The 11,829-nt window shown below is 36.9% G+C and overlaps 1 pseudogene; it reads left to right on the forward strand.

The window, feature by feature from the left end:
• The first annotated feature begins 3,571 nt into the window (after positions 1 to 3,571).
• Positions 3,572 to 11,580, forward strand: LOC139438582 (neuroplastin-like; annotated as a pseudogene).
• Positions 11,581 to 11,829: the final 249 nt, after the last annotated feature.

Consider the following 11,829-nt stretch of genomic DNA (forward strand, 5'->3'; position numbering starts at 1 on the left):
CCACATAATATGTGGTAGGAGAAAAGGGGGAAGAATGTTGGATATATGAGAGTTTCCTGTATTTGGGACGTGACTTTTCTGTAACCTAAAACTTCTTTCAGGAAAAATGAAAAAAAAAAAAAAAACACACACACACACACACAGGAGAATAAATGGAAGAAAATATCACTGATCATATAGGACAACACATCTTAAAGTGCTGAAAGGCAAAATGTCAAAGAAATTTTAAAATATTTTTCTTTATTTTTATTATCCCAAAATTTTACTTTCTATTTTTCTTTTAAAAGTTTTTTTCTATTTTATTTCTTATTTTCAAGATTATCCATATTATTTCATTTTCTTATTAATTTTATTTTTACTTTATTGACTTCATATTTTTAAGAAGTTTTGAATCACAGAGGGTTACAACTGTGGCAGGGGAAAATCATTGTTGTGGGACATCAGTGATTAGGAATATATTGAAGGAAGTTCACCATAGGATACGTATAAGACATATAAATGTCTTCAAATATTCATGGGCATTACCATGGTGGGTGAAGATTCACACAAGAATTAAAGAAATATTAAATTCCCATCCTGGGGTACCTGGCCACATTCTACAGGGGATCAGCATGAATCTCCTGAGCACAGGAGCAATAGGGAAGGAGAATGGTCCATTGATGGGGTCTTGATATTGATAACTGCTTATGAAACTTTTTTCTTGAAAGAGTTGCTCCCTGGGACTTTCCTAGTTGTTCAAATGAGGCCTAACTGTAACCCAAACTCAGCACACAAATACATTACCTTCCTCCCAGCATGGGACAAGTCTCCCTGGCAAAGAGATTACTACCAAGTGCCAACTAGCATTGAAACTGGTAAAAGACCTCAACCAAAAGGGTAAAAAGGTGAAGACAAATGACTTTATGTGGATAAGAGACTTCAAAGTGAGTCAGGCAGTCATTCCAGAGGTTGTGCTTATGCACATTCCAAAAGGATCTCTGACTGCCAAAGTAGATCCTACCCCAAATAGTGGAGTTTCTGAGGGTTCTGGAGAAACCCAGTCACCGTAAGCAGGGTAGATAGCTCAGAAGTTGGTGTCCTGCCAGTGAGCCTACTTTGTAATTTATGGTCCCCAGTGTGACAGAGTTGGATTCAGATGTGGTTTCCCTATACATGGCTCTTCTCTCCTTCTATCTGAACTTATAAATAGCATTAGAGTTGGTAGATGTACATCTAAGAGACTTAAATCTTTGAGCTGTTCAAATGCCAGTTGGGCCCTGAATCTCAATGGAATTGCAATTCCTACTCAGCCAGGACAACTGAAAAGGAGGTGGGGATGAAAAACTACCATACCAAGGAACTGAGAGAGTCTACAATGACAAGCAAGAAAGTCCCATCCATTGACACCATAGAATTATAGCCCCCTCTCAATTAGAGCTGGACTGGACATCACCAGCCCAGAACTATGGACTAAAATAGACTTTCTGGTATTCTACTATACACTTATAGTGATTCTAGCAATGGAAGAAATTATATCACTGATGTGGAGGCAGTGACAACTGGAGGCTCTGAGTGCAGGGAGAAGGAAAAACAGGTATCATGTAGGGGCATTTTCAGAACTAGGGAATTGTCCTGAATGGCATTGCAATGACAGATGCATGGTCATTATATATCTTGCCATAACATACCCAATTGGGAGGGAGAGAGTGTAAACTACAATGTAAACTTTAATCCATGCTCAGTGGCAATGCTACAAAATGTGATCTTCTATTGTAATGAATGTACCTCACTAATGAAGGATGTTGCTAATGTGGGAATATGTGCAAGGTGTAGGGAGCAGGGCATGTGGGAATCCCCTAAGTATTTTACATGACATTCGTATACTCCCCTATATTTTTATGTGTCATTTATACAAATGTGTTTAATTTGTATAAGTATCCTTTAAAAAATAGAAAAAAATTAAAAATGTTTCTATACATACAGTTCCAAACCAAAACATACCAGTACCCTAAGAGTAAACTCAAACTTAAAGGTTGTCCTGCATTAGCCCTAGCCATAACCATAAAATCCCATTTGTGTTTACCATTTCCTCTGTATGGGCAAGGTATTTTTCCAGGTATATTGCTCTCTGGTGCTTGGTAATAAACCCTCAGTGCCCGGGAGTGTCATCCTTGGGACTCATGACCCACACCAGGGGGCAGGAGTGCAGGCCACACTTGAGCAACAAGAAGGTTCTCTTGGGCAACATATAATATTAGGCTAAGTTTCAACTGCAAAAGAAAATTTCATAAGTACAATCATCAATATCAAGGGCTCAATATTGATGATTGTACACATTCATGTGCCTTTGAGGCATGCCCCAGATGAACACCTGCATCCATCCCCACCTCACTGGTAACCCTCACCATCTTCTCCTTCCACAGTTGTGACCTTTCTGGGGTCCAAAACCTCTTCAAAGATGAAGTCAAGAAACTAACCAATGAAATATAAAAAGATATGAAACAATAATGAAACAGTAATGATAGTTTAAAAAATAACAAAATACAAAAATTTTTTAAAAATAGATAATATAATCTTTCATCACTGTAAGATGCTATCTTCTTGAACAGTGACATTTTCTTCTGTGTATTCCCCCAATGTCTTATATTTTTCATTTTATCTTTAGGTTACAGAAAAGTCATGTAGAGAATATAGGGGAGTCCCATATACCAAACACCCTCTATCTTTCTCCATCTCCCCTATTAATAATATTTTACATGTGGGTGGTACATTTGTTATGATTGATGTACAAAATATTAAAATAAATTTCAGTTTGGACACTGCAAAAAAATGCAGAGTTGAGTTTTGAAAACCGAGAGACATACAAGTTTGAGATACTAGTACAAGTTTTTGTACTTGTATTGACTTAAAAACAATATTATAGTATGTTTCAACTAATGAGCTGCTACAACAGTTGTTTACTTTCAAAAACTGAGTGAAATACATGTTTAATCCATATCTGTGTACTTACTTTGATTCAGAAATTAAAGTAAAAAAGTTTTACCTAGTGCAGTGCAAAACTGTTATGATCTTTAGTTTTGAAATATAATGCAATATGTTTCACTTACTTTAATGTATTGTATTTTCATTTACATCATGTTAAAACATCAGTTCCACCTAGTAGCTGCAAAAAACAGTACAATGTTTAGTTTTGAAAACTAAGTGTATTACATGCTTCATTAGCTTATATGTTCTTGTGTTGACTTACAATCAATGATAAAACACAAATTTCTGCTAATGAACCATGAAAAAAATATGGCTGTGTACTTTCAAATGTAAGTGGAGTATATGCTTTCTTCACTTTTATGTATTGCATTATAGTATCTTTAAAAAACAATTAAAAATGGGTTTTGCAAAGTGTCTCTGAAAACAGTAAGTTGTTAATTTCAAAAACTAAGTGGTAAGGAGTCTGGTTACCCCTGCTATCCTCAGGCACTTCCTCAGGCACTCACCCACCCTTTCCTTCTTTTTCCTCCCTTCCCTCCCCTCCCCTCCATTCCCTGGCCCAGGCTCCTGACCTACCCATTCACTCTTTCCTTTTCTTCTAGGAAGGATGTCAGGTTCCTTGCCCTCCAGCATCCTGGCCCTCTCACTTTTGCGGTTCTCTGTCTCTCTCCTCCCAGGGCCAGGTGCTGCTTAGAATGAACCAAGGATTGTCACCAACAAAGAGGTCATTATTTGTGATAAAAAAATCCATCCTCCCTATCACTCTGCAGTGTAACCTCACCTCCAGCTCTCACACCTTTCATACAGCTACTGGACAAGGAATGGGACAGAACTCTCTGCCACTTGGAAGAATGACAGCAACATAGAATACAGGATCGGTAAGCAGAGGGTTCAGGGTTATAACACTGTGTGTATCACTTTGTCAGTGCTTCTAAAGCAATCACCAACATTGACGTGAAAGCTGCTCCTGACATCACTAGTCAAGAACAAGAACAAAAGGCAGGATGCCATGAAGTACTGCAAGTCAATTAGCAACTCCCACCCAGAATGGATGTGGCACCAGAATGAGAATGCTGTGCTCCTGAAGATTGTCAATACCGCTGAACACTTCATCATCAACAAGGAAAATTACACCTAGTTGAACATCATCAACCTCCAGATCACAGAAGACCCTGGTGAGCACAAGTGCAGTGCTATCAACTCCATTGGCTCTGACTCCAAGTCACTATCCTCAGGGTGCAGAGCCACCTGGCCCCACTCTGACCTTTCTTGGGAATTCTAGCTGAAATCATCATCCTTGTGGTGATTATTGTTGTGTATGAGAAGAGGAAGAGGCCAGATGACGTTCCTGATGATGATGAAACAGGTGGGCCAATGAAAACAAACTCTACCTGTTGTGGAAGCAGATTCAATGATCGTGTATTGAAGGCCAGGACGTAGGAATATTCTTGAGAAGGAAAAATGTATTAATGACTGACCAGCCTTGGGAACTCCTGTCCAAAATGCTGAGCCCTGAATAGGATTTCTGGGTCCCTTTTATACAAAGGATGTAGGTGATTTTATTTAAAAAAGTACTTTTCTTGGTTAGTTTCTTGGAGTTTTAAGTTGTTTGAGTACCAGATAGGACTTGAATTAATGTATCACCCACATTCCAGGTAAGCTTTAATTAACATATCACTACTCCAGGTTAGCTTGAATTAACATATTGCCCAATTCCACCTGGATGTAACTTTGAATACACATTCAATCTACATCCTTTCTGAAAATTAAAGCCTATAGGGTCTATATTGTTTAATCAGCTTCTTAGAAACTATGCCTATTATATACAGAATTAGGTAATTTTGAATTCATGCACAGGCTATATTATATTCCCCCCACTGAGGCCAAGTTTAAGTTTAGTGTAGTAAGGTTTGGCATCACTATTTCTGGAGTTATGAGGTGGGCCACTGTCTGTGCTTTTATTGAATAATTTTTTGAAGTGCATACTCTAGTTATTATTAAGGAGATGAAGCAGGGAAATATGATGAAAGCATGGGAGGAATTTCAGCTGTTTACTGTTTTGACTGATTACACCACTTATCAATCCCCCCATGAGGGCCCAAAGATTAAGTCCTTGGGGAATATCTGGAGCTTTTCCTTGCTCTCAGAAGAAGTCTTTGTTCTGGTAGTAGAATCTTGGGGGTGGAGGTTTCCAGCAGCCATTTTGGGGGTTACTGATGTCCATGTGGACTTTCTGCCAGGTTCCAGATCTGTCTATTAATTCCCTATCTTACTAGCCTGCTTTATTTCTCCCTTAGAGAGTCTACACCTTTAATATTAAAGATGTGCTGAAGGGAGATGATCTTTCTTCTGTGGCTACTTCTTGCTGGTTATGGGCTGTAGTCCCTACCTGACAAGCTTTGAAAATCACTGTTATTCTATTTTGACTGGAGAAAGATGGATCTGGCAACTTTTATGAAGCTGGATGAAGTTTTTATATGGCAAATGAAATGTTGATTCTTGAAGAAATAAACTTAGTTAGAATTCTGAGAATATATGGTCTCACTAAGAAGACAGTGGACCACAGAAGTAGAAAAGGTCAGGTGCCTGCAAAGGCAACATTTTCCTAAAGTTGTTGGGAAACAATAGGTATATGTTAACTTCAGAGAGAAATTGCAATAGACAACAGGGTTACATATAAATTGTCAATATTAGTTTGGTAGAGAAGCGGAATAGAAGAGGCATTTCTTTTTTCAGCTAAGCTAAAGGAGATGAAAAGAGGCAATGTTTCTAAAGGGAAGTCTGATTTTTGTTTTGTTTTGTTTTAGAAATAGGCATTTGGGCTAGAGTTAAAGGAAACAGTTGATTTTGACACAGACACTACTTAACTTTGTTTCTTGAAGATGTATCCCAGGCTGTTCAATGCCTGGCATTTATATATTTCATGAAGTGCTTCTGGTGAACTACTACTCTTGGGTAGTTGACTTTATTCAGGATTAGTACACCAAACTGGACATTCCTTTAGCTTTAATAGCTGTGGGAGTGAACAGAACTAAAGAGTAAAGTTTTTATAATTTGTCTTTAATTGCGTAACTCCTGAAAAAAAATTTTTGACTGTTTTTACCAGGCTTTGTCTTTCAAAAATCATTTGGTAAGCTGATTAGGGCATTCCTTCCCAGATGAGTGCCTTGGTGAAGTTCACGAAGGACTTTTCACTGCGCTGCTCCTGGCAGGTGGACCTGAGCATTTCCAACAAGCCACCCATCAGTTTCTAGGGTGAACCTGAAGCTAGCTGTCCTTGTTTGTTTACCCTGGGTACATTGTGGAACTTTAAGAACTAGTACAGGTCCTGGAATAAGGGATAGGTTGAGAATTTGACACACCTTTATTTGCACCCAGTGGGTTTCTAGTAATTGAGCCAACTACCTGTAAGTCACTGGTGGCCCTGGGCTCAAGCACATTCTTTACCTGGTGTGCGGTGAAGACTGTGAGAGGTTGCCCCCAAGTTAATGTGGTATCTTTTTCAATTTAAAAAAGCTGTTGGCTTCACTGCTTTTAGGCCATTTTTTATCTTATAGACATGTTCATTAACTAATCAGAAAATGAAATTGATCAGGACTTTTAACACATGTTGAATGTCCTTTTGCATATGATTAACTAGAAATATTACCATAGTCATCAGACATATATCTTGAATAGGATATGGTACAGTACTCAATACTAATTAACGTATTACTCAATGCATAAGTCTTTTTTTGAGCTGCAATTAATAGCTTTAAGCTTCAGGTTTGCAATACTATACAGGTAATTTCTTCATGGGAGCAAGCTATCGTGCCAATTGTGCTTAAGTTCTACCTACAGTATTCTGGTATTCATTGCTCCACTTTGTATGCTTTTCACGAGGCTGCAGCACTGTTGACCCTAGAGAGAAACTAGAGAGTAGATTTTACTGGCCTGGTGCATAGCACTCTCTAGAACTATGAAACAGTACCAGTCTGGAGATGATATTCATTGTAAATTTGGATATACTTAGCCACTGTTGGCTGCTGCAGGAGTTTGAAACTGCAAAATAGTTCCCATATACATCAGGAACATGACCAGAGATGGAGTAGATACTTTTATTGTTTTAGTGGGTCAGTAACCAAATTAGCCAATAACTCACATTGCGAACACTACAGTGTACTGGACACCTGGTTTGAATGCTTAAGAGAATTTGACAATGCTGAAGTTTATCTCTTGATTTTTATATATCTTTTAAACATTTTTAATGCAAAGTGTTCTATATTAAATGAACTTTTGGTACCTTGCTTTTACTTTTACACTTTACCATGAAGATGTTAATTACACAGGTATTTTATTTTAGCAGTAGAGGAAAAACCATTTTTCCTATTTTTAAAATGAAAACTGAAGACTCTCAATGGAATCAAGGTAACTTTTCATTACTACCACTTGAATATGCACATTGAGGTGACTTCCAGATTGGTTTTGTTATGAAGTTAAGTTTTGCCATTAACACTAATTTAGACTTTTAATTAATAATTTTTTTTTATTCAAATGCTTTAATTTGGAAGATGCTCTTACAAACTTTGTATACTTAAATACAATTACATAGACTGGTTAATTTACCTTAGATTATAATTAGCAACCAATGAATTTTACTTTATACATTTAGGAGAGGGCAGATTTACATTTTTTTAAAACTCAATTTCATTAAAGATGAGCTTACAGTCATTATCATTTTAAATATCCAAAACATATAATGTTAATCTATTAACCTGGAATCCTACAAATCAAAGAGAGAACACTCAAGCTAAATGAGTTGAAACTGTCATTACTTAAACAAAGAATGTTGTTTTCTTTTTTTTCTCTTTTCTTCACAGGGGCTTAAAACCTCTTGTTTTTGATAAAATTTTAAAATTGTGAATAATCTTAAACATATACTGACTTATAGACCCTGGAATATAACATAATTATTTAATTTGTTTTAATTATAATTTACTAAGGATTTTTTCATATCTTTTAAGAACTTTTCCTTTACTTACTGACATTTGGTAATAGGATTAGTAATTACCCTTATTTAGGGCTGTTAAAAGGTTTAAAATAGGGAACTACAGGAAAATCTGGCTTCATTCCCCAGCCTAGAAGATTGAGTTTTATCTGCCAAACCCAGCCCCTCCATCAGAGTTCTTGCAAAGGGAAGATTCCAGGGGCTGGGCAGGTTAAAGGGCTCAGAAGAAAAAAAATTTTAAGAATTATTTGTTAATTTGATATTACCATCCTGATATATAAAAATATTCACTGAGCAAAAAGGCAGACATGTATAGTTTGACACTTAAACACAACTTATTACTTGAAACTTTTCTTTTTTTACAAAACAAGTTTAACTGTAAAACAACACTTGAAAAATTTTCCTGAAGACTTTTCTCTCGCTGGCTTCTCCTGAGTAGGAGTTTGATGTTTCCCCCTTTGTGGCTTTCTTAATTAATGGCTTATAACAAAAATGTTTCCAATATTATGATATAATTTTTCTTTGCTTTAGAACCATAAGCAGAAGCAAGGGGTAGGCCAGACTTGCAGTAACCATAAGCAAAGGCAAACTCAGTTTATAATTACCATCACAATATTTGAAATCTAGGGATAGGTGAAATTAGTTATAAAATAACCATAATTAAAGGTAAGTTTAAGTTATAATTACCATTACTATGGCAAGTACTAGATAGACTTGAAGTAGTCATAAACAAAGGTAAATTAGTTTAAGATTACCATTGCAATAGCTGAAATCTAGGCTACATATACCCTGCTGTAATAATTTCAGTTTTAATTTCTTTTTACTGCTTTACATATAAAGGTACTTAAACAATTATTTCAACTCTTAGCTTTTAGAAAGTTTTTACTTAAAATTAATTTGGGTACCTTTATTTATTAAGTATACAATTGAAACAATTATATTAGTAACAACTCAGAGCAAATTTCACTTGTAAGTTGTGCATTAAATCCACTAGTAAGACAGTATTGGCATTTAAAGTTTCATTTTTAGGTTACCTTTCACCATTATCCTGTAGGAGGTGAACCCCAAATCTGATTTTCTAGGCACAAGCAAACTGACAAGAGCAAACTGAAAAAGTTAAATACAGATTTCAAAGTTGAAACCAAGGTTATGCACAGATCAGAACAGAAGAATTTTACATTTAGCATCTCCAGGAATGCTTTGATATTAATTGATGGCACATGAGGGTTTTTCTTTTTTTTATCGCTATTCACGTCTTTTATAGTCATGACTGAGTTTAAACTGAAAAGTTTGAGGTTTAGTTCCTCATTTTTTTAAGGAGACATGATATGAGGTTTCTAGGTTTCAGATATATTTGTTCCCTTTTTTTTTTTTTCTTTTTTTTGCTTTGGTTTAACTGGATTTTGGGTTTCACACAGAGGTTGCTTTTTGGCTATGTAGACCAGCAACAGGCAGAACTTCCTGACTGCTGAGAAGAGAGTCCCTTGGGGAGCCTGACAGCATTCGAGAAGCCATGCTTATCATTCTAGAAATAAAGAATAGATACCCTTTTAGTTGACTGATGTGGCATTCCAGAGTTCCAGCCTAACCAAAGTTCACCTTTCACACAATTCAATATCATCTTGAAGCATGAAAACATGCACCAGCTTCAAATAAACCAACAAACACTAAAGAGCCACAGCACACAGAGAAAAATACAAAGCCCATCAATTTGACTCATAATTTCTCCAGTATGGCCATTTCTGGGCTACACCTTGTTAATTATTACAATCTTAGAGAGTGGGAACTTCTAACAGAAGTCTGCTTACCCTTGCTGTTTTTAAAACAAGCTCATTTGCAATCCAACACCAAAACAAAGAAATATTTCTGGCCAAAACTTTCCATTGCTTGGCTCATATTCAGACCAAGGGTCATTGTGGGAAACAAAGGCATGTTGTTTCCATGGAGCAAGTTACTTCCTGAACCACTGAGGCATACTGTCTCCATAGTTATGTGTGCAGGTCACAAGTTTCATAAGGAGATGTGTACATTCAGGTGGAACAAGGCAACCTGGGAACAAGATTTATGAGTATGCTTTCTTGACAATTTAATTGAACACTGAGATTCTGTACTTTGAGTTATAATCATAGAGTTCTCATAAACTAAAATATAAATCTACTATGTACTGAAAGGCCTGAGGTAATGGGAATAGCTAACTAAAATAATTGCTTACTCTCACAAATGCTAGGGGTAAAAAAGAGAGTCCCTGAAGTTGATAAACTTGTCTGATGAGCTTGAGGATTAAATGCTCTCAGATCCCCTGATCCCAATCTTTCTTTGTCTTTCATTCCCGATAACGTTCAGGTCCTTGACTCCAACAGTTTATGATTTTTAAAAATCCACTTTTCTGTAACCAAGACTTTCCAAATCCAGACCAGTTTTTCAGGGTGCATTCCACTGGAAAGCACTGGCATACTGGTGCCTTATATTCTGCGGTGGCATAAAGAGAAAGGGAGTGAGAGAGAGAGAGAGAGAGAGAGCAGCCAAAATAAAGATATAAGTGGCAGCAGGCCATTTTTCCTTTTTTTATTTCAAAGTAAGGTACTGAGCAGTACTTAAACCCATCAATGCCTCTCCACCTGTAACCAAACCTTCACTATCTTAGTGAAGGCAAAACCAGATGCCAACCCACATTTAGCTAAAACCAAACATCAGGCTTTTTTTCTTTTCTTTTCAGATCTGGAGAAGATGGCTTCCCCCCAAACTTTTGGAGCTACTAGGGTCCTCTTTGGTAGTTAATCAGGCCCCCTTCTAATGTTCAAAGTTAAGCTTTCCTGACACCAAGTTCCCCAGAGGGTCTTATCTGTCTGGCTTGTAGAGAATTTTTTGTTCTCAGGATTTTCTATAAACCCTTCAGCATGTCCAATTTTTTTTTCCCCCAAAAGGGCACCAACATAGCCCACAACCTTTTTGGGCTAAAAGGAGTCCAGGGGTGCTCTGGATTGTGGGTTTCCCCATGCCCTACCAGCTTCCTCAGAGGTGTCCAAAGGGGCAGTGAAATGCTACCATCTCTGGCCTTCATTGCAATCCCAGATGAGCCTCCAGGAAATGTTGTGGAAGCAGGGAGATTAAATGATCATGTATTGAAGGTAAGAACTTAGGAATATTCTTGAGAAGGAAAATTTTATTAACAATCAGCTAGGCTCAGGGATTCCTATCCAAAAAGCCAGCCCTGAATAGGATTTCAGGTTCCCTTTTATACAGAGGACGTAGGTGCGTTTATGGGGGGAAAAAAAGGACTTTTCTTGGTTAGTTTCTTAGAGTTTTAAGTTGTTTGTTTGAGTACCAGATAGGTCCTGAATTAACATATCACCCACATTCCAGGAAAGTTTGAATTACAAAATTGCCTATCCTCCAGGTAAGCTTGAATTAACATATTGCCCACATTCCATCTGGACACAACTTGGAATACACATTCAGTCTACATCCTTTCTGAAAATTAAAGCCTATAGGGTTTATATTACTTAATCAGCTTTTTAAGAAACTAGGCACACTTGGATACAGAATTAGATAATTTTGAATTCATGCACAGGCTATATTATACCAACAATCACAAAGATAAAAACTTGCACCACAAAAACACAAATTAAATGCTGTTTATAATATCTTTAAGTTCCCGAAACTGGTGGCAAATGACTTGCTAAATTTTATGCTTGGACCTCTGATTCTAGAACTACATTTTTCCCCCTTTTGAAGTGAGCAACACCACAACGTCTAAAGCATGCCTTAGTTAACCTCTCCTGTGAGGATGACCTAGCCAGACACATTTTTAAACAATGCTCAGTGTAGAAGGTGTAAACTATTTTGCACTTTATGTACTGTGAATGTTGTTTCATTTT

The sequence above is a fragment of the Dasypus novemcinctus genome (genome assembly GCF_030445035.2).
Source record: "Dasypus novemcinctus isolate mDasNov1 chromosome Y unlocalized genomic scaffold, mDasNov1.1.hap2 SUPER_Y_unloc_1, whole genome shotgun sequence".
In the NCBI taxonomy this organism is placed as follows: domain Eukaryota; kingdom Metazoa; phylum Chordata; class Mammalia; order Cingulata; family Dasypodidae; genus Dasypus; species Dasypus novemcinctus.